At 39.2% G+C, this 24127-nt stretch overlaps 1 non-coding gene across 1 annotated transcript; it reads right to left on the bottom strand.

Moving 5' to 3' along the window:
• Window positions 1–22105: 22105 nt before the first annotated feature.
• On the bottom strand, window positions 22106–22208 carry LOC141510460 (U6 spliceosomal RNA). Its single transcript, XR_012474946.1, has one exon. It is a non-coding gene; the product is annotated as a U6 spliceosomal RNA (small nuclear RNA).
• Window positions 22209–24127: the final 1919 nt, after the last annotated feature.

Below are 24127 nucleotides of genomic sequence, written 5' to 3'. Positions count from 1 at the left end.
TTGACTGTTCTAATTTGATCCTTTAGATTGTAAGCTCCTTGAGGATGGGGTTGTCTTTTACCTCTTTTTGTATCCCCAGTAGATACTTAATATTTATTTGTTCTCCCTAAAAACTCTGTAAGGCAAGTGTTTCAGGCATTGCTATCACCATTTTACAGATGAGGAAACAGAAGTTGAATGGAAATACTCATTTTATTTGATGTTTATTAAGTTTGGAATAACAGTAACAATAAAAAGAAGAAATGGAGACAAAGACAGTTGAGGGGCTTATCCATGTCACTCAGCAAGCAGTCAAGTCCAGCCTTGGTCTTTCTGACTCCAGATGCAGTTCTCTTCCCTCTTGATCATGCTGCTTCTATGAATAGTGAGGACAATCATAATCCATGGGAATGAGTTGCTACTGGAGGGCATTTGAACCATGTGGGAGATATTCTTAAGCTTTTCCTGGCACCCTTCCAATCAGATCACAGTAGGCCCCCCCATTACTCTTCCTACATCTAAAGCTGGGGCTGACAGTGGTTGAATGGGTTCTGTTGGAAGGATACTGCGGAAAAATAGACCAAATCCAAAAAGCAAATCTTCTCCTTTTTCTCCAAGAGGGAAATGAATAAAGAAACTAAATTAACTTAAAAGATTTTTTTTTTATTTTGTGGGTGGGGTGAGCCCTTGGGAAAGACAACAAGCAGGCTAGTTTTTCCTGATGAGCTCATGTTTGGAGAGCCTAGTGCTATTATCCTGCCTCTTCAACCCCTGCCCTATGAGAGGGAGGAAGAGGCTGCTGGGCAGCAGAGAGACATGGAGCACAAGCCTGATTGATAATCGGTGACTGTAATTCTATAATTCATCTCCTGGCACCACAGCGAAATTAAAAGAGTTTAGGTTCCTAAGCATAATGATCATCAATTAACCGCCACCGAGATTTAGTGTCCCCATTTGGATTTCATTTTATTTATTTAAATTTCTCTTTCTTTTTTTCCTATTCATGAGCTTGTGGGGGGGGATGAGGAATTTTTTTTTTTTGAGGGGGTGGTGGGGTTAGACACTAGGAAGTCAAGAAAATGAATGCCATTGTCTGGAAGAACCAAGGGAGGGAGAGAGGGCTTTCTGAGAGACCCAATCACTCCTTGCTGCCTGGGGGGAGACGGAGGGCGGCTCTCAGAGGCAGCGAATCCATCATCCTGAGCCTAATCAGTTAATACTGATAAACTGCCAGCAATAACTGCCAATTGAGCTCGAGTTTTTGAGCTGCCAGTTCATCCATTTAGGGAGTGCAGCGGCACGCCTATGAAAGTGCTCTTTCTCCCCACTCCTACCCTGCTCATCCTCCCCTTTATCCCTACCCCATGGGCTGAGCTGGGAAGGCAAAGGATGCATTTTGCTGATGAAAAGGGGCACAGTTGGCTTCTGGAGGGGGATACATCTTGTCTGGAGAATTGGAATGTGTAGGAGGGAAGGGTGAGATGTCCTGTTTATTTCCAAAGCAGGGATGCTACACACTGCTTTAGAATCTAGGCATGAACGTTGTTATTGTTTTCAAGTTCTGTTTGACTTTCTATAACCCCATTTGGGGTCTTCTTGGCAGAGATACTGGTGCGATTTGCTTTTTCTTTCTCTACCTCATTTTACAGATGAAGAAACCAAGGCAAACAGGGTTAAGTGACTTGCCCTGGGTCACAGAGCTTGTAAATGTCTGAGGCCAGATTTGAACTCAGGAAGATAAGTTTTCCTGACTCCAGGCCTAGCACTCTATCCACTGCACCAACTAGCAACCTTAGGCAAGGATGAGATGTTTTCCAATCATAGGATAAAGAAGAGAAGGATGGGTGTGGGATCTGCTTGAAAAGGCGATGCCATCACCTTTCTTATAGGGCCAAAATTTCCATTTCTTCTTTGACACCTCAGATCTGATCATCGTAATGCTATTAACACTATTAGTAATAATAAAATTAAATTTGGTTTATATTGTTTTTTATGGTTGTAAAGTGATTTAAATGCATTGTCTTTTTTGATCTTCAGAAACATTCTCTGAGAAACAATATTCTTGTCCCCATTTTTAGAGAAGAGGGAACAAGCTGAGATTTAAATGATGTGATCAAACTAGTGAACTGATTTGGGGGGATAGCTGGTAGAGGCTGGAGTCAGGAAGACTTATCTTCCTAAGTTCAGATATAACCTCAGACACTGACTAGTGGTATGACCCTAGAGAAAATCACTTAACCCTGTCTTCTTCAGTTTCACCATCTGTAAAATGATCTGGAGAAAGAAATAGCAAACCTCTCTCTCCTATCTTTGCCAAGAAAACACCAAATGGAATCATAAAGAGTGAACTGACTGAACAATAAAAAATAGGATGTATAATAGGGATGTGTCTATATGGTTATCCTTGGGCAGAAAAAAATCAACAGGGGTGACTTCTTATCAACCCAATATTCTCTCCACACTGATACATTTCTCTCTTTCTTCCCTTCTTTTCAAGAAATATTACTCATTCAACCATTGCTTATGACTCCATCCTTATTAGTCACTCCTTTCCATTCTTTCCTAGGTGCTATGCCAATAAAACCAGAGTAAAGGGTTATAACTAGTAAGTTGTTTAATTGAATTAGATAAAGGCATAGCAAAATGCAAACAAAAGATAAATATGTTTCTGAAGCTTCAACCATCTAACAGATCAAAGATATATGTTTGGAATAGAATTTAGAGGCCATTTAGTTCAACCTACTCATTTCTACAGATGAGGAGCTTAGAGAAGGAGTGGTGACATGCCCAGTATCACACAAGTGATAAGAGGCATGTGTGGGCTTTGAACTGATGCTCTTTCCATAGAATCACATAACTTCAATTCTCCTTTCTCCCACAGAGTGGGACCACACTTTTGCTTCCACTCTAAAGTTCAGGGTAGCTAGTGGTGTAGTATATAGAGTACTGGCCCTGAAGTCGGGAGGACCTGCATTTAAAAACTGGCCTCAGACACTTAATAATTGTCTAGCTGTGTGACCTTGGACAAGTCTCTTAACCCCATTGTCTTAAATAGAGAATTTTTTTTTAAGTTCACTTGCTTAGTATAAATCTCCCAAATCCCACCAAATACAGTGAGAGGTAGTTTAGTTAGTCATGAAAGTCAGCACTACTGGGAATTTGGTCTAAATGACTTCAGATACTCTCAGTGTTGTTTAGTTCATTGGCTAAACTGGATAGGAACTTCTTTTTTCTCTACTGATCACCCTTTCTCATACAAGGATTTTTCTCACATGTACTCAATACTACAGGAATTGGAAAGACTATTCCTTGTCCTGTTTGTGATCTGGGGAAAAGACTATAACTTTGATCTTCCTCCTGTTTTGTCTCTCACATTCACCATGAGTTGGTAATTGGGGAATTTGGGGAAATACAGTTAGAACCTGGCTGTTGATTTACTATTTAATGGTGAGAATTCTATTTAACTTTTCTGGACCTCAGTTTCTCTCTTTGTTAGAATGGAATGCAGTGAGTTAATAGTTATAAGAAATGTTGTGGAAGAAGGGGGTCATATAAATGTAAGACATGATTATAACTTTCATCTTTCATGCATAGAAATAGGCGACAGTCCAGCTTTATCTTCTAAGGGGCAAGGCAGACAGCGGACTTTATCTCCAAGCCTTGCATGGCACTACCTCACAGGCCCCTTTCTTACACTAGGATATCTTCAGGATCCAAGAAGCCTCTTCTCCTAGGGAGAAGAAGGGAATTGGCTAATATTAGAATCCAGAGACTTGCGGTTTCGGAACCTCCGATTCAAATCAAGATACTGTCTTTCAGTTTCTGCTCTGTTTTGCTGAACTCAATTCAATTCCCTTTACCAAGCTGATATCTATCAGGGAGAGCCAGTCCTTGAAAATGTGATGATTTCTTCAGGGATGAACCAGACCACTGAGGCTGCAAGCCTTGCCACTGGGGTTACCTTTGTACTCCAGGGCTCTCTTCATTGTCTTTCTCCTCCCACCTCCCATTCTTCTCCTGACCTGAGTCATGTGCCCTTCCCTATGCTTTAATCATCAAGTCATCTCTCATCTTTCATCACTACTGCTTCAGAAAACTTACTTTTTTTCACAAAACCTTTCTAGATGGATGAGAGGGGAAATGATGACAGTGATTTCTCTGACTTTTCCTTGTCTAACAGTGGTATTTTAGAAAGGGTGCTAGGCCTAGAATCCAAAGAGTTGGGTCATAGCCTAGTTCTAACACTTAATAGCCATGTGACCATGGCAGGTCATCTAGATGCCTTTAGTGAATTAAAGTTACCAAGACTAGATGAACCACACAGCAGGCTGGTTAAAGAATTGTTACGTGGAATTGCTGAGCCATTCTCAGAGATTTCTGAAACATAGCAGAAAACAGGAGGGGTTTCATAGGAGTAGGTAAGGGCAAATGTTTTGATTTTTTAAAAGGGAAAGAGAGTAAAGCCTGTCTACAAACTGATGAACTTGAATTTTATTCCTGGCAAAATTCTAGAAGGCATTATTAAAGGGATGATTAGTGACCATCTAGAAAAATAGTCATGATAGAGTTGTTATGGCTTCCATGTGACTAACTCATGCAGATTAACTTTTTTTTTTTGGATAAAGTTTCCAGACTGGTAAATTTTAGCGAATCCTCTGACAGAAATTCTCTGAATCTTTTTGTGGATATGATAGGAAAATGTAGTCAGGTAAATTCTGATCGGTCTTAATGATCAGATCCAAGACCATTTGAATGAATGATTTGATTTCAATTTAGAAACAAGTCTCTATTATAGCAGTGCTGGTTACTTTGATTCTTAATAATTTTGTTCAATGACCTGGTGAAGCATAGATGGCAAGCTTTCCAAAAGTTCAGATGACTGAAAACTAGAGGGGATAGCCAAGACATTGAATAAAAGAGTCAAGGTCTAAAAAGATCTTGATAGATTAGAACATTTTGCTAAATTGTGTGTGAAATTGAATAGTGATAAGTAACAAAAGCCTTGAAGTCAGAAAAGCCTGGGTTCAAGTCTTCTTTCTATCAAATGCTGATGTGTGTGACCTTGAATAGATCACTTAATATTGGCATTCCAAGCAAATCTCTAAGGCTATAAGTCACAGAGTAGGTGAGAGACTGCATTGGTAAAGGGAATTTCCTTTTTTCAGTAGTTTTCTATGCCAATGAAATCATAAGTTCAATACTAAATAAATAAGTAAACAAAGAAACAAACAAGCAAATAAAATCTTTCCCTTGGTTTCCAATAGTCAACTTTCCAAATATAAGATATGGAAGGTATGGCTAGATCAAAGTTCATCTGAAAAAGATCCAGAAATTTTTAATGGAACTGCAAAATTGAAGTTGACATTGTGATATGCTGGTCAAAAAAATTAATGGGATTTAAGGATACATTAAAGGACACATAACATCCAGGACAAGGGAGGTGATAGCCTCTCTCCATTCTGCTTTGGTCATGTGACACTGAGTACTATTTCAGCAAGAACAATGATGAAGTATAGCAGACTCAGAAGAGGGTTATCAAGACTGTGAAGGCTCTCTATAGCATGCCATAAAAAGATCTGAAGTCAAAGAAACTTAGGATGTTTATCTTGAAGAGCAAAAAATTTGGGAGGAGGTACAGAAGTGATAGCTATTTTTGAATACTTGGAGGGTAGTAATGTGAAAGTGGGGAAAAATCATTTTCTTAAATATAATTTAAAAATTATCTCTCATTCTCTCTTCCTTCACTTTAGTTTCTGATGAAGAGATGTTATCTTTTGACCAGGCCATTCTTTCCACTTCTTACCCTTCATCCTATTCCCTCTCATCTCTTCTTGCAGTTTGCTTAGGAAATCTGACTCTGATGCCACAATATTTAATCTCTCACTATGTACTGATTCCTGTCTTGCCACAATCACATCTGAGTCTCCCCCATTAAAAAAAAATCTCTTGACACTATCACTCACCCAAATTAGGCAAATAGATAGTATAGTGGCTAGAACATTGGGCCGGGAGTCAGTAAGACTTGTCTTTGCTACTTCATATCTGATCTCAGATACTTACTAGCTGTGTGAAATTGGGTTAGTCACATAACCCTGTCTGCCTCATCTAGTATATTTTAGCAAATCTATGAAATGAACTGGAGAAGAAAATGGCAAACCACTCCAGTATCTTTGCCAAGAAAGCCACAAATGGGGTCACAAAGAGTTGAACATGACTGAAAAATGACTTAACCAACAACAACATTTAAGGAACAGGACATGGATGAGGTTTAGCAAAAAATAATGAGGAGTGGCCAGACAGTCAGGAGGAAAACTGAAAGAAAGGAAAGTTGCAAAAACCAGGGAATAAAGATTATCTTGGTGAGAGTAAGTCAATAATACCAAATGCTGCAGAGAGGTCAAGAAGAAGGTGGATTAAGAAAAGGCCATTGAAGTTGGCAATTAAGAGATCATTGGTAATATTGGAGAGAAAAGTTTCAGTTGAGTGATAAGGTCAGAAGCCAAATTGCAAGCAGTTGAGAAGTTAGTGAGAATAGGTGAAGTGGAAGAAATGTGAGTAGACAGCTTTTTATAGAAGTTTGACTGTGAAGAGGAGGAAAGATGTAGAACAATAATCTGAGAAGGTGTGTATATGTTTAGTTTTTTCAGTCATGTCTAACTCTTTGTGACCCCTTTTGGGGTTTTCTTGGTCGAGATACTAGAGTGGTTTGCTATTTATTTTTCCAATTTATTTTGCAAATGAAGAAACTGAAGCAAATAGTATTAAGTGATTTGCTTTGTGTTAGACATTAAGTGTCTGAGACCAGATTTGAACTTAGAAAGATAAGTCTTCTTGTCTGCCCTGAGCTCTGGGCCTACATTATCAATAACTTTTGAACATTTCCAACTTGATGGCCCATAGGAATTTCAAATTCAATCTGTTCAAAATGGAATTTGTTATCTTTTCCCTAAACCTACCCCTATTCTGAACTTCTATTTTTCTTTAAGTCTTACTTGATAATTCTGAATTCCTAGATGAGGATGAGAGGAAGTGTTTATTTAGCAGCCTTTCTACTCAGGTTTTTAAAGGGGCAAAGATGCTACATCATTCTTCTGATATGGCTCTCAAGGAGGGAGAGGTTTGGTGATAAGCCAGGGAATGCTGAGAGGGTGGTAGTACAAGGAGAACCTCAAATCTACTTAGATCCCGAAACCGGTTGAATTCAAGAGGCTTATGATCTCTTAGCCACTTTGTCACAGATACCCCTGATGCATGATGAATTACTGATTGTGGGAAAGTGTCATCATCTGTATTGTGGTCATGATGTTGGAAGTGCCATTCCTGGTCATCATCACTGCTGTATATCAGAATAAGCCTGGAGGTGTCATCATTGGTCCATTGCTGTGCTGGTCCATCAGCTATCCTTCTTTCATATTAGGAAATTCACTGAACTGCAAAGATGTGGCATTATGCATTGCATGGACTAGATCATTGAGCTCTGATATTTGGTTTTTCCAAGGTAGCAGGGGGAGAAAAATCCAAGGATTTCTGATTTCTTTTCTATATTTATTTCTATATTTCTTCTTTGTAGTGACTCTGAGAAGTTGGTAAGGGGGGCTATAATTGTTTTATTTTTTGTTCTTTTCCTCTTAGTATTCCCTATTACAGGAGGATTATCAAGTACATTCTCTGAAAATATTTAAATGATAGAAGGTTTTCTAGAAGGTCCTTAGGGCCTCAAGAATATAGAAGTGGTATGTATTAAAACTAGTTTCCCTATTTCCTCCTATCAGGAATTAATTTTTTCCCAAAAGGTAATAAAATTGTCCCTGGGGCCTTATCCCTCCCTGCCTCCTTTGACCTAGCTTCCTGGTTGCTTACGGGCATAAAAGACTCATCTATAAGGAGTTGAGATCTCTTTAACTTGGTGGATCTTTAAAGACTGCACCACACTCTGTTTTGCCAACCAGAAACATTTTCATGAAGAGACCAGGGTCACATCTATGGAAATTAGGCACCACTGTGTATTTGTTGAGTAAGGACAAGGCTTGTCACCTTTTTTAACCATTCAAAGACAAATGAGTACTTAATTTTATCCCAAATTGAATGTGAACTAAGAGTGGGCTAGTTCCTGTCCCTAGCAGAGGTCATATTGTCCAAACCCATAATTTTGCCAAAGAACCTGAAGCCCAGAGATGTTATGATTTGCCTAAGGACATACAAGGAGCAAGAATTAAAATTAAAGTCCTCTGACTATGAATCTAGTTCAAATAGGGAGGGCAATTCATGATATCCTTAGGCTAGAAAGAACTCAGAAGTCGTGTCAACCATTTCCCTTCCTTCAGGTAAAGCAACACCTATATAACTGTTTCAATTCAATTCAACAAATAGTCATGAAGCATCTAGAATTTACAAGGCATTCTGTAGCATGTTGGAAATATACAGATGAATGAAAAACAAAACAGTATGGCATCATGGAAGGAACACTATATTTGTAAGCAAAAGACCTTGGCTCCATCTTTTACCGCCTACGTGACTTTGGGCAGGTCCTTTAACTCCTTGGGTGTTCTATTTCCTATCTTCTAAATGAGGGGTTTGGACTTGGCAATATTGAAGGTCTTTTCTAACTCTAACATGATATGATTCTGTGATTTACAGTATATAATTGAAGTCAAATTCAATGTCTATAGTTTATTGATCTCACTCTCTTTCCTTTTTAAAAAATAAGGACATTTGTCTTTATTCATTCCTGGGGCATCTTTCCTATTCTCCACTACCTTTCAAAATTCATAGATATTACCTCAGCAACCATAGCCACATACTCTTTCAATGCCCTGGGCTTGCTGACTTTAATTCAAAAATGCAGGTGCCCTGGGACAGGTAGCTACTAAGTGTGGAAGTCAGGATATAAACTCCATTCTCCTGAATCCAGGAGCAGGACTCTTGGCAGTTAGGGGTTACAGGGGAAGAGAACACTAGGCCCAGAGTCAGGATGCTCTGAATTCAAATCTGATATCAGATACTCCCTTGCTGTGTGAAGCTTCCTTGTTGGATAAATCACTTAATCTGTCAGCCTCAGTTTCCTCAACTGTAAAGTGAGGATAAAAATAGTACCTACCTTTAGGGCTGTTGTGAGGATCAAATGTGAGCATTTGTAAATGGCTTAGCACAGGATCTGGTGCATCCTGGGGCTCAATTAATGCTTGTTTCTTCTTCTCTTAATCCTGTTTCTACAACAGCTACCCTGATAGACAAGATAAGGCTCTCCTCAGATCAATTTCTAAGGCAACAGGATTTCTGGGGTGGATTTAACTCCAAGAATGAATTAAAGAAGATGAGATGAGAGGTAAAAAGTGACTTGGTGAACAGGGAGAAAAGAAGGGCATGTGACTCTAGCCAGGAGAAGATTCACAGGTGTAGCAGAGAGACACACTCTCTCCCTCTCTCTTTCCCAGGGGTGCAATGGATAGAGGATGGGCATGGAATTGGGAAGACATGAGTTCAAATTTAGCCTTAAGCACTTCTTAATTATGTTCCTTTGGGTAAGTAGGTTAGCTTCTATCTGCTCAATTTTCTTATCTGTAAAATGAGGGTAATAATGTCATCTGCCTCCCAGGGTTGTTATAAGAATGAAATTAGATAATATTTGTAAAGTGCTTAATATAAAGCCTGAGACATAGAAAGTATTTAATAAATCCTTCTTTTCTTCCTTTCCTTCCTTCACTTTCTCCTTCTTTCCTTCCTTTCTTTTTTCTTCCATTTTCCTTCTTTCCTTTCTCTCTTGTTTTATTCCTTCTTCCTTCCTTCCTTTCTGCATTTTTCTTTCTTTCTTCCCTTCCTCCTTCCTTTATTCTTTTTTCTTCCATCCTGTCTCCTTCCCTTCTTCCTTTTCCTTTTCTTCCTTCCTATTGCTCATACATAACACTGATCCATAAAATTTCAGAATAAAATTTTTCTAGATGTTGCCATACCTAGTTCTCATATTCTCCAAATTATATGAAAAAGAAAACTTTCAAAATATAAATCTTGGAGTCAAGTGTTCTGTTTCTGAAGTCTGTTCCCTTGGCACCATATAACTGTGTTCTATAACATTCATGAGTGTGTTGAGATCTGAAACCCTTTCCCTTAAGAATTGAAAAGAATTAGGAAACAGGAACTCAACTTCTACTCCATTCCAGGACATAATCTGACTATGAATAGATTTAATAGTCATCCTTAATAGCATGGGCCAGTGTGCCTCACAGTGTGCCTTTTTGAGGACACAAATTAGTCTTGAAATTTGACCTTGATCCTCCTCATTCCCCAAAGAAATTGCCATTGTTTTCTTCCACATCACAATGTAGGATCCAGGGAAATACCAACTTGCAGATATTGAAATTTCCTGCCATATAGGCCTATAGCTTTCCTTTTACCAGGACACCTTTGCTAAATCTGTTGTCTGATTCTCTGGGACAGTGAGGTTTTCCCCTAGTTCATATTTTATTCTTGACCTAACATGGACATATTGTCCTTTCAGATAGATTTACTTTGTGTCTGCGTTTCCATAGCAACTCCAGTGGCCATCTTGGGTGCACCCTGCCCTGACTCTTGTCAAACCCTTTAAATGCTTTCTTTCTACTACTGCCCTCCAAATTCACTCAGTTGTTTTATTGGTGGTGGTTGGACTGTTATCTTCCTCAGGATAGTAATCCTGGCAACCACATCAGCAAATATGTAATGAATAAGTCTGGATGCCACAGTTTCCTGGAGGAAGAAGATGACATGATATTTATTTCTCAGATTCTCCAGTTTCAGAATTGAAGTTTTCCATCTATTTTTCTAAATCATCTGAGTCCTAAATCACATAGGCCCCTTTGTTGGGCTTTGTCTGAGGGTCCTGTTAGTGTAGAACTTCCCAACAAAGTCATGAGGTTGACTTTTTAACACACGGTAGATTTGTATGTCCCTAGTAGTGTTATTCTCCTTTCAGGCATCTCCTGATGAGGTTGCATGCCGGTTTCAGAAATGCTGTTGTGACTTTAGTGCAGTGATGTAACTTGGGATTTTTGTACCTGAGGAAAATTTCACAAAACATGCTTGGATGAAGCCACAGAAAATACACCTGTACTCAAATCAACTTTTAAAATTTAATTCATTTTTAGGAGAAAGAGAGAGAGAGAGAGAGAGACACCCTGCAACATTGTCTTGTAATAAGTGTGTGGGGGATATTTCCCTCTCTCTTCCCCAATCCCTATAAGAGAGACCCCAGGACATCTGAACCTAATATTGTAGAGGTTAGGTTGGTAGAGGGAAGCTTTATAAATTTCTATTTTATCTAATTATTAAAGTTAGATGTTTGTTAAATTCAATTATTTCTTTTACCCTGAAATATAGGTGCTGTTTTCATCCTTAAAATTTCAGTTCCTTGGGACAATGTTTCAGTTCCTTGGTTTGCCTCTGTTCAGACATTTTGAATTCCTTTTTGGGACTTGCTTTCAGAGTGAATTCATGAGTCATACAAGAAAACTGCCTTATTTACTAGACTTGGCAGTAGATGACTTTTGGATGTTTTAAAAAAGCATCATCATCCTGGCTAGGTATGGAACATTTGGCTTCTGCCTGTAATTCCTGCTTCAGGGGAGGCGAAGACTGTTGGATTTCCTCAGCTCAGGAGTTTTGAGCTGCAGAAGAGATAAAATCAACCAAGTATTTGCAATAAGTCCAGCCTCAATGGGGTAAGTTTCCTAGAGTCAGAAGGGTAGGGAAAGGGCATGGACCCAAGCTGCCTAAGGAGGGGGTGAACCAATGGAGGTTGTAAATAGAAATGGATCAAAGTTTCCATGCCAATCACCAGTAAGATAAGACTGATGAATGTCCACTGTACTTCCAGCTTGGGCAAGTTAGGGTGACCCTACCTCCAAAACCATCTTCTGCCCTTCCTTCTGCTTCCCCCCTTACCTGCAAAGAACAAATATCAGCCACCACTGTAAATATTCAAAAGAATCTAGTTTATGTCTTAAAAGCAATTCCAAAGGAAGCCTTCCTAACAGGTTTTGTTTGGTGATAAAAATAAGTTGGAATAGGTGACTTTCAAGGTGACTGTTTTGAAAAGGACAGCAGTCACTGGATATGTCAGTCATTTAGAGAGGCAGTAAAAGGAACATTGAGCCTAGAATAAGAAAAGCTGGGCTTGAGTCCCATCTCTTCTACTTTCTAGCTGTGTGACTTCAGTCAACAAATATTTTTTAATTTTTTTATTAAGTACTTTCTAGGTGGCAGGCACTAAGTAATACAAGCACTGGGAATACAAAGAAAATTGAAAACACTCTCTGGAAAAACTATGTCTCTCCAAGGTCTATTGGTAAAATTGGAGGTTATCTCAAAGGAAAGGTACCAGCATGGAAAGGAGAGGGCAGGGAAGGACTCTTTCAAAAGTGGGATTTAAGCTGAATCTTGAAGGAAGTCAAGGTAACCAGGGGGAGGGGATAAAGATGGGAAACATTTGAGATGTGGGGTATATTCAGTAAAAATTACAATTGGGAGATGAAATCTTGTGAGAGGAACAACATGGAGGCCAGCATTATCGTATTGCAAGAATAAGTGGAGGGGAGGAGGGAAGTATAAGTTCACGAAGACTGGAAAGATAGGAAGGATCCAGGTAATCCAGGTTGTAAAAGGCTTTCTTAAAAAGCCAGAGGATTTTCTAATTGATCCTGGAGGGAATGGAAAGCCCTTGGAATCTGTTGAGAATAGAAATGACATGATCAGATCAATACTTTGGACATAAGGGCACTTGAGGGGAGGATGGTTTGGAGAGGAGAGTCTTGGACTCAATCTGAAGGCTATTGCAATGATGCAGTCATGAGGTAAGGAGCATCTGGACCAGGGAAGAGGCTGTGTCAGGGGAGAAAAGAGAATGCATTTGAGAGATGTGATGAAAGTACAATCAACAGGATTTAGCAACAGATTGTGTGGGATGAGTATGAGTGAGGACCTTGGGTAAACCAAATAATCTCTTAGAGCTTCAATATCCTTACCTATAGAATGGGATAGGGGCATCTAGGTGGTGCAGTGGATAGAGCACTGACCTTGGAGTCAGGAGGGTGGAAGTTTGAATCCAGCCTCAGACACTTGCCATTTATTAGCTGTTTGACCTTGGGCTAGTCACTTAGCTCTGATAGCCTCTCATCCAGGGCCATCTCCAATCATCCTGATTCATATCTGACCACTGGACCAGATGGCTCTGGAGGAGAAAGTGAGGCTGGTGACTTAGCACAGCACTCCCCCATCCCCCCCACTCAAATCCCATTCATGTGTTTGTCATGGTATTACGTCTCTGATGTCATGATCTCCTTCAAGAATGAAGGACAAACATCAGCAAAGTGGGATAGAGACATAAACCTATACAAGCATCATGGTTAAAGGTCTCATTCTTAGAATGAAGAATGAGTTAGAGATAAAGGCACATAATAGAACTGAGATTGTTGGATCTAGAGAAGAGAAAAACTATTTTAGTGGATGGCTACCTATTGTTCTTCAACCTTCCTGTGGGCAATTTGTCACAATCGTTCTGCTATTTTCAGTCATGTCTGACTCTTTGTTATGTCATTTTGCATTTTCTTGACAAAGATACTGGAGTGGTTGTCCATTTCCTTCTCCAGAACATTTTTAAAGATGAGGAAACTGAGGCAAATGGGTGACCTACCCAGAGTCACACAATTAGGAAATATCTGAGGTCAAATTTGAACTCAGGTTTGACTGATTCCAGCCTCTTTATTCACTGTAGCACTTAACTGTGGGCAATAGCAGAAGAGTTAGTCTTTGTTGGCATTAAGGTTTTGGGATATTTTCCTAAGCAATGAAAGTGTTGAATGATAGAGGAAAACTGGAATAGTCTCTTAAGAGTCTGGGTCTGGAGAACCACCCATTACAGTTTGACTAGGTTAGTTGAGATTTATTTAGAGATATTTTGAGCAACTTGGGAGACAAACCAGTTTCTCTTCTCTAAACTCTGGACTCTATGAGCAATACTGGTTAAAGTCAATGCCTGGCAACATTGAGACATCTAGGGTTGTTACTGAGGGGAATCCTTCCTTAAAACATTGTTGGATAATAAATTAGATTGTATCATATGTATAATAATGTGTAATAAATTAGATGTATCATATATATAATCTATCTATCTATCTATCTATCTATCTATCTATCTATCTATCATCTACCTAAAATTTCACTTATAGCTTCCATGTAGCGCAAGATGGTGATTCAAAGTTGGCTTTAGGGACAGGAAGACCTGGGTTCAAATCCTATCTCTGACACATATGGATAGTATGACTTAGGGCAAGTCATTAAGCTTTGTGATGCTAAATTACAGAACAGTCACTGATCTGTGTTGGTAGAGGGAGTTTCTTCAGTGGGAGTGCCTTATGCTAATAACCTCACCAGTCCAGATGCAAAAAGTCTATAATGTACAGAGGTGTTGGACTGAGCTTTGGATATAGAAGATCTTGATTCATTCCCTGGCTCAGGCAATTACTAGTTGTGTCAAACTTAGACAGTCACTTTGTTACCTCATCTGGATAATGGGGATAAAACAATATTTGTACTCATTCCCTGACTCATGGACTGTTGAAAGGAAAGTGCTTTACGTACACCAGAAATAATAATAGGAATTTATTGGTGTTACATTTCATGTTTGGAAGTATTTTAATTGTGTGTGTGTGTGTGTGTGTGTGTAGTCTGTCATCAGTATCTTTCTGTCTCTCTGCTCTGTCTCTGTCTTTCTGTCTCTCTGTCTGTCTCTCTGTCTCTCTGTCTCTCTGTCTCTCTGTCTCTCTCTCTCTCTCTCTCTCTCTCTCTCTCTCTCTGCACATTTACAACTCTCTCTCTTTTATCCCTACCTAAGCCCTCTTTGCAATAGTTGATGCCCAGTCAATGTGACTAGGAATGACTGATCTGCCTTTTTTTCTTTGTTTCCAAAGACAAGCCTCCTTTTTAACCCCTCCCACCCCCACCCCTTGATCCATTCTCTCCTCTTCTACCGATTCTCTCCTCCTTTCCCTTCTCCCTCAGTCAAGGTGTATTCTCTCAGCTAGATGTGCTTCCCATTCCCAGATGAGAGTAAATTTGGGGCAAAAGTAAGGAAGAGTACAGTCAAACGCTGCTGGACAAATCTCCTGTTGTTTCCCATACTCCTTCTTATTGCTCATTTGCAACCTTTTCGAAATATAGTATTTTCAGCCACCAGGAGGGGAAGAGTCTTTCTCTCTCTCTCTCTCTCTCTCTCTCTCTCTCTCTCTCTCTCTCTCTCTCTCTCTCTCTCTCTTCACCTCCCCTTCTCTTTTCCCCCCATTGTAATTAGTTGTCAAAAATTTTTAGATGGAAGGGGGAATGCTCAGGTCCTGATGAGATGATACAGCAAAGATTTCATTTCATCTTGAATTTGACATTAAACTTTAATAGTCTCAAGGACAAGAAGCCAAGAGATATCAGATGTAATGAGATAAAGCAAAGTTTCTCTGACAGCAAATTTGATCACAAATGGGCTCCGAGATTGCTTCTTTGATATAAATGAAACATAATTCATCTTCCAGGGCCTTGAATGGGCTTTCAGGCTGGGGATGAGGCTGGCATCTCCCTTGCCTGGCTCTGACAAGTGGCTTTGTGGGGAGATGATAAGAGGCCTCCCTGGGACCCCTGCTCCAGCCCACTTGTTTGGAGACTACTGAGAATGAAAGGATTGAGTCAGCTCTCTCAGAAAGTGTCCTGGGAACCTATGGGCAGGGACTATGAGAAATATCCATCTATTGTGAACCCTAAGGTGCTGAGGCCACTGCTTTCTTGTTCCTCCTCCTATGATGGGGTGGTATACCAGAATGGGTTGGAGATATTTGAAAAAGAGAGACTAGGGTATGATTATCTCAGAGGGGAGGTAGCATGGTGATGAGGCAGCCCCATTCATAATGTCCTATTTTGCTGATGAGAAAACTGAAGTGCAAGGTTAGGTCACTTGTTGAGGGTCTTATGACTGGTAAGTAGAGTATGAGCCAATTTCTTCCTCACTCCAAGTCTCTCTATTACACTACATTGGCTCTCTAAGAAGTAAAAAGGCAGGATCAGAGCAGGAATGAGTGTTTAAAAAGTCTAGGTCATGATCTGACTAGATGTTAGTACAAACAGTACAGGAGTATGAAAGCTAAGAAAGAATCAGCCCCGGAGTCCAATGGGCTCCAGCAAATACTATGATTTTAAAGGGACCAGGACTTAGTTCATCAAGGAGCAGAAGCAATAGTTATACCTTGCTTAAGAACTCCTTGGATCTGTTAGCTTTTTAAGTCTGTCTTGTTCATAAAGAAGTGGACCACTATCAGAGGCCAATGGTTCCCAGGTTGGGTGGGATTTTTTAACCCAGTCACATACATGAGAATACATGAAAATCTATTTTTCTTTCATGTTTTTCATTTAGTAACTTGGTGCTAGAAAGAACTTCTTTCTTAATGTAAAAAGTACGTGGCCCAAATCTTTTATGATGACAAGGATTTGGTTCTGAGAATCTAAGAAAATGAAACAAAAAATATGGCCACTTCATTTTCTCTTTTCCTCTTTTGGGGGCCCGGGGGGGGGCATAATATAGTATCATTCAGCTTTTCCCAGTTTACTGGGATTCTGATTGAAAGAAGGACTACAAAGGAGATTTGAAGCCAGTTCCTACCATCAGTCTCTCTTGTTCATAACCAGATGATGCAATTAAAATTCCTTTTTACAGCTACAAATTAAAGTGACTTATCACTCACTCAAAGGACTGGCATATGGACAGACTGAGAGGAGATTCTTGCCCTCTCTGGCCTTTCCTACTGTTCCATTCAGTCCTACCCTGGAGATAGAATGGGGGGGGGTGCCTTCTCCAGAACCTTATAGATACATGTTACTCCCAGGTTATAGTCTCCAAGGTGATAAAGGGATGCTAAAGAGGTGCTAAAGAAAAACACCCCCATCCATACCCATACCCACATCCATACCCACACCCATATCCACATAATTTTAATAGATTTATTTGGCTATTTTAAGCTTCTTTGTCATTGTCATATCAATTAGATTGACTCCAAGACTTGGTACTTCTTTAGAATTGCTTCATCATTATCATTTATTTTTCAGGGTTGTTGTAGCTGCTGCTGCTGCTAATACTACTACCCCCCCCAACCCCTAAGATCTCCATGACCATCATCAACAAAACTACAACTATTACCACTCCCATAATCACCTTTATCTTCACCACTCCCATTAGTCCTAATACCACCTCAACCATCCCATAACCACCACCACATCACCATCACCAATCCTTACTATTCTTGTTACCCTTAATGACACCTTCATGCTCACCTCTGCCCACTCATGACTACTAGTATCTTCCTCTGCTATTGCCCCCCCATATATATATACACACACATATATATATTTACATATTATATAAATATATGTGTATAAATATATATATGGAGAGAGAGAGAGAGAGAGAGAGAGAGAGAGAGAGAGAGAGAGAGAGAGAGAGAGAGGAGTGTCTCATGGTTACAAAGATCTTTTTAAACTTTATTTTGTCTAATCCTTATAATCGACCTGTTAAGATAGTATTAAGTTCCATTTTGCAGATGAGAAAAATGAGTCTTCAGAGTGCTCAAATGACTTGTCCAAGGTGATACAGCTAGTCTGTGACTGAGCTGGTACTCAAATCTCAGTCTTTGATTTATACTCTTGTTCTCTATCACATTATGCTGTCATAGCAGGCTTACCTCACTTATCTGCTAAGCACATAAATATGTTCAAATACCGCTGGAATTTTGGACCATCAATTGATATCCCCAAAGCCTCACCTAGAGAATCTAATCCTCATTTACAATACAATTAGAGGGTTTTGCCCTTAAATTGTTCCACTGTGGGAATGTGGCCAGTCTGCTGAATGAAGCCCATCCAATTGTAGACTGTGCTGATAGCCTCTCAAATAGCCATTCTGATTCTGTAATAAATGGATGAGTTCGGAGTATAGTAAGCCTATGATAGGGAAGGTACTGCAGCTTTATTTGGAATTTGATAATTCTTTTCTTTTCCCTCTCTTCTTTCACCTCTATCTTTGAAGAGAGACAAAGTGATAGTTTTGTTAAGTCATTTCAGTTGTCTGACTTTTTGACTCATTTGGGGTTTTCTTAAAAAGATACTGCAGTGGCTTTTCATTTCCTTCTCCAGCTCATTATATAGATAGGGTAACTGAGACAATCAGGGTTAAATGACTTACCTAGGGTAACAGCTGGTGAGTATCTAAGAACAAATTTGAACTCAGGTCCTTCTGACTCCAAAGTTGGTTCTCTATGTAATGTGTCTCCTCCTGTTTTGTTGTGCCCTAAAGTTAGAAATGGGAGACTAGTCTTCCAATGGATAAAAAACAAGGATTTGGAAAGGGGAGGTTTACAGTCATTGGAACTGGGCCCCAGTTATTGCCTTAGTTAATGGGGTATAAGCAGATAGCTGTGTGGTGGCTAGAACTCTGGGTTTGGAGTCAGTCATGAAGATCTGAGTTCAAATTTGGCCTCAAGACACACAAGTCAAACAACCTCTCCTGTCTCAGTTTCCTCAAATGTAAAAATGAGGTAATAATAACATCTGCCTCTCATGATTGTTGTGAGAATCAAATGAAATAATATTTATAAAGTGCTTTGTTAACCTTAAAGTATTATATAAATGTTACTATCATTATTATTATAGCAGAAAGAGCACTGGATTTGGAATGAAAGAAACTACATTCAAATCCTGCCTTTCAGACTTACTGCTCTTGGTGTAAGTGGCATAAAATTATAAGGAGAGGGAGGCAACCTTCCCAACATTAGTGATGAATGCCTTCCATCTCTCATAGAGAGGAAAGTAGAGAGTCACATTATGCAATCCCAGATATATTTTCTTAATTGGTGAGGGGATTGATTTATTTGCTAATTAACAAATGGATGTAATGTAGTTTCTTTTATTTATATTTGAGGTTGGCAACTCTTTGGAGAAACATCTTTGGACATGGTCAAGGAACTGAACCCTTGATGTGGAAAGCGTCCTTTCTCTTTTCTGGGTCAGGTGATAATGAAGGAGAGGTGGTAGGCTACAGTGAATCAAATGCTAGGTCAGAATCCTACCTCAGATAATTATGAATGGTGTGACAACTTCTCTCAAATGTCTGTGTAGATATGTACACTTACACATATGTGAGTGAACTTGTATTCTTGGACTTATGATACACATATATGTGCATATATATATTCAAGGACACAGAAGTGCTCCCTGAGTTGACAAACCTTCATCCTTCTTAGGAATTAAAGAACTTACTACTTGAGTGTAATTTTGCCTGTTATTCAAAGCTTTCAATAATTTGGCACCACCGTTTTCAGCTTTATTTCATTATTGCTCCCCACCAATATACTCTATGTTTAAGTTGATTTAGACCACTGGCCCTTCCCCCTAGACATCTTTTACTTTGCTGATTTGGTGCCTTTGCTTATACTCTTCCATAGGCTTGCCTGGGATTTCTTTCCCTCTTTTTGCCTACTGAATATAAATATTTGTCCTTTAAAGTCCAGTTCAAGTATTGCCTCTTCTATGAACTTGTTCTGGCTTTCCTTACACAGCACTGGTTTACACAGACACTTATTATATAATAGTTGCCTACAACTATAATCTGCCTACAAAACAGTAAACTCCATGAAATCAAAGACCAAGTCTTATTTATACTTTGTAATTCCTCCAATATCCAATATCTGTTTGTTGAATTAAATTGCTCAAAAACTTTAAATTATTCCTCATTGGCTATAGAATTTACCTGAGACTCTCAAGCCTTGGTATTCAAGGCTCTCCATTATTTGTCCCAACTTCCTTTTCCAATTTTATTTGCTACTCTTCTCCTTTGTAACCACCGAAACTTCAGCAAAATTAGATCTACTCATGGTTTACTCTCTTATTCCTTTTGGTCCTGTGATGTTTCCTCATTTTTACTTGTCAAAATCCTGCCCACCCTTCAAGGTTCATTTTATTTTTGTTTTTGTTTTTTTTTCTTTTCTTTTTTTAGACTCATTTTAGATGCCATTTTCTCTGTGAAGTCTTTCCTGATTGCTCCAGTGGGATATACTCATGTAGCTAGCTAACTTTCTACTTTCTGTGGAAACCTTTCTTATAACTTAACACATTCTGCCCTGTTTTCTCAGCTCAATTGTAAGATTCTCAGGGGGCAGATCCAATATCTTGTTCATATTTATACTCTGTAGTACCTGGGCTTATGGATACAACATTAGCTTCATTCCTTCATTCAATGAGTATTTATTAAGATCCTGCTATGGTCCAGGCATATGAATATATTACAAAAGAAAAGAAAAGTTCTTGCCCTCAGGAAGATTATATTCCATCGAATGGAGTGTGTACAAAGAAAAGTAATAGCCATATACAACATAACATGTAATTTCCAGGGGAAGGGCACTAGCCCCTGGAGAAAGAGTGGCTTTTGACAGCCTTCTTGTAGGAGGGGACATTTGAAATTTATTGAAATCTATCTGGAATCCATTTATATTTTGAGATTGTGCCATTTCTTGAAGTAATGAGTGTCACAAGCTTTCAGCACATTAAAGTAAGGGATGAGTTCTTTTATTTGTTTTTAACAACCCTCTCAACATTCTCCCTAGCTCTGGTTTTCTGGGATTTGGCAAACAAGTCCTTATTTTTCTTTAATAAACTTGGATCTTATTCTCTGTATTACTTGACGCCAGCCCACCATCCTTTTCACTCTGTCCTCCTACATTAGCCAAGAGGATTTTGAGTTCTGAATGAGGTGATCATGCCCTGCACCCAGGAGGCAATTGATCAGGGCCAGAATTAGTCCAGGACCAGTGGGGCTTTGTTCCAGTGTTCTTACATTTCGAGATTATTGATGGACATTTTTCTCCCTGAGAGAGTGAATCCATGCTGCCTCCTTGATAATCCCTGCTCCTTGCCTCTGGGTCCTCCAGAGGTGCTGATCCCCTTATGATTGTCTCTGGGGACTGTCTGACTGTTGACTGGGGAAACTGAGGAGGAGAAGGCTATAATAAGAAAAAAGATGGAATATCTTTTTCAAAACCTTCATCTTGTTTCAGCCTGTCTGAGGTCTGGGAGTTTGGGATGAAAGGAAAAAAAATCCCTATTTTTAGATTCACTTCCAATCTGGCCCCTGCCTCTCTGGAGTCATCAACAATTGCAGTGTGTGTATGTGTGCGTGGGTGTGTGTCTTTATTTTCCATTTACCTCGAAAATTGATAGATTTCCAAGTGCCCCTTAAATTTAAAACAGGGGGGAGAATGAGGGAGAGGGAAAATGAAGCTGCCCATCAAAATTAGCAGGGGAGTGGGTAAAGGTCATTTGATCACAGCTTGGCCGCTCTCTGAATTAACCTGCCTAACAGAGACTTGTTGAGTCTGAAGCTCTTTACAATGCACATTAACACAGGGAGGGAGGCAAGGAGACATCCAGAGAGAAGGTCACTGCCTGCCCTTCTCAGACCATCAAACTTCAGATGAAACTTTTGTGGAGATACAATTTGAGGGGCCTAGCAAGGAGGACAGATTTCTTAGCATTTTCTTATCTTTGGGGGGTATAAATCCTAAATTTAAAGTATATGGGGACTGCCTGGAGGAAATCTTTGTCTGCAGGATGAGAACTTTCCCAGGAGTCCAAATAACCCTTGGAATTTTTAAAAAGAAGGTGAAGACTTTCTATCATACCAACTGCAGATTCATTAATCGTCAGTGGGGAAAAGAACAGGAGGCATTTAGATGATAAAGATGCTGGGAAATTAGAGGCAGCCGCTGCTCTGTTTACTGTTTTTATTTTATTTTTATTATCATTAAATTGCTTCTAGTCACCTGTAATTTTCTTAGACTGTCACAATTACAAATCTTTGAGGATTACTCAAGACACATACATAGGCAAATAGTCATAAAGGCATGATTTAAGCTTACCAAAGGGTTGAGGACCTCAGCTTTCTGTGCTATGAAATCCCAAGGACTATGGTGTATCAATCATTTTTCTTTCAAGGCACAAATATGACTTGTGATAATTGTGACCATGGAAGTCTGTCTCTCTGAATTCAAGACATCTGCACATGTGTGTCTTGAACAACTCCACTTCATGAATTTGCATGTCATCCTCGCTCAGGGGTCATGCTAATCTTCTCTGTGTCGTTCCAATTTTAGTATATGTGCTGCTGAAGCGAGCACCTTGACCAACTCCAGACAGTAACTGTATAAATTTGCTATACACTTATAAGTAAGGTAAGATGACCATCTCATGGACTAAAATTTAGAGGCTACTAAGTTAGCAAGAATAACCACTTAATGAAAATAGCAGATGATACTAAGGTAATACATCTTTCTGTTGTACCTCCCCTTTCTATTCTTTTCAAACTTTGGTAATGTTTCTGCATACATTTGCCCCCTGAAAATTTGATGCTACGTTTTGAGATACTAAAATTTTGATAATTAATTGTTATTTAATGAGAAAGAAGAGGCACTATTCTGACTTGTTGGCTCTGGGAACTAAATGAAAAAAAAAACAGAAGAAAAAACCAAAAGAGTTTGATTGGGAGACAGAAAATAGAGAAATATCAATATAATTTTGTAGAAACTGAGAGTTAAGGGAGACCTGCAACAATGCTTTTGGAGGGTTCAGACCAGAGCTTGGTCTGTTTGAGGATAAGAGGTCAGGGGCAGAAGATAATTTTTTTCAAGGTCCCTGGAGAAGCTAAACTTAGCTTGAATATGAAAGAACAATCATATGGACCTAAAATTCAAACACAGATTTTTCAGTAGGGGACAGGTGTTTGGCAAAAAGAGAAAAGGTGAGCTATGAAGAGGCTTTCTCTTCTAAGTGAAGCAAAGCTGGATTCTGCGTAATAGTAGGTATCCTCTTTTAGTAATCATAGATTTGAGCTAAAATGATGTTAGACATCATCTAGCACAAAGCCCTTATTTTTATGTCATCCAATCAATGAATATTTATTAATTTCTGGGATTTCAATGTGCCAATGCATTGTGCTTTGTAAACTGAGATTCAGAGAGATGAGTGATGCTTAACAACTACTACTACTTCTAAGATAACACAGGTGTAATTTAAACATAGGTTCCTTGATTTCAAGGCTACCATATCAGTAATCTCAGACTCAAATAGAAATGGGGACCACCAAATCATATCTAGGTATCCCTGTGTCCTATATATATTGACAAAGGAAATCACATGTTAGCATGATCTTTGTTCTATTGTATTTTTATTTATTTTGTTACATTTAACATGGTTCCTGCACACCTAGGAGCATTTTGAGCCATAGGTGATATGTTTGACACCTGTGTTCACACTGTATCACGTCTTTACTACCTATGTAATAGAACAGTTTCTGTTGTTCTCAAGAAGTCTATGTTGCTGAGGACTCACTAGGAGATGATCCCAGAGAGGCAGTGTGGTATAAAAGAAAGATCACTGGATTTATAGTGAGAAGATATGGTTTAAATCCCACCTCTTGTTATTTTCAAACTGTGGCCTTAAATCACTTAATCTTTCTGAATCTTAGTTTATTCACTGGTACTTAAGTCATGTAAACTCTGAAGTTTCCAATTCCCACTCACATAGATAATTTGGATTCTCAATTCTCTTACTCCTAGTTTTAGGGGTATTCATGAAGAAGTGATATTCTTCAATATCCATCATTGTGCTTCCCCTGTTATCAGTTGAGAATCATTTAGTCAGTCAGCTTTAGGTAACTTTTTAGAAAATAGTATTTCTTTATGAAGATGGTTCAGTAAACACATAGGGTATCAAACATCCACCATGTCCTCCCCTCCCCCCAAGTCTGTGATACCTTTTTTGAAAAGTACATACAGAGCCCAAGGGAAAGTGGGTTCAAGCTTAGAGAGTGAATTGGGCAATAGGAGTAACTCCTTGTAGCCTTTTCCCTCATTCACAGAAGTACTCTAGAATTCTTCCTAAATTTGGTGAAATACATCTCCTAAGCTCTTGGTTCCTAATGCAAAAATTGCCTGTCAGTTCATTTAATGATACAAATAACTCCAATGGGATGATATGAAGTCCACCCTACTCAGGACCCTTTGGAGCTTGCAAGGTCCTCCTCAAACAAAACTAAATC

The sequence above is a fragment of the Macrotis lagotis genome, chromosome 1 (genome assembly GCF_037893015.1).
Source record: "Macrotis lagotis isolate mMagLag1 chromosome 1, bilby.v1.9.chrom.fasta, whole genome shotgun sequence".
NCBI classification, from domain to species: domain Eukaryota; kingdom Metazoa; phylum Chordata; class Mammalia; order Peramelemorphia; family Peramelidae; genus Macrotis; species Macrotis lagotis.
The sequence above is the reverse complement of the archived record's forward strand: the minus strand, read 5'-3'. Positions and strand labels throughout refer to the sequence as shown.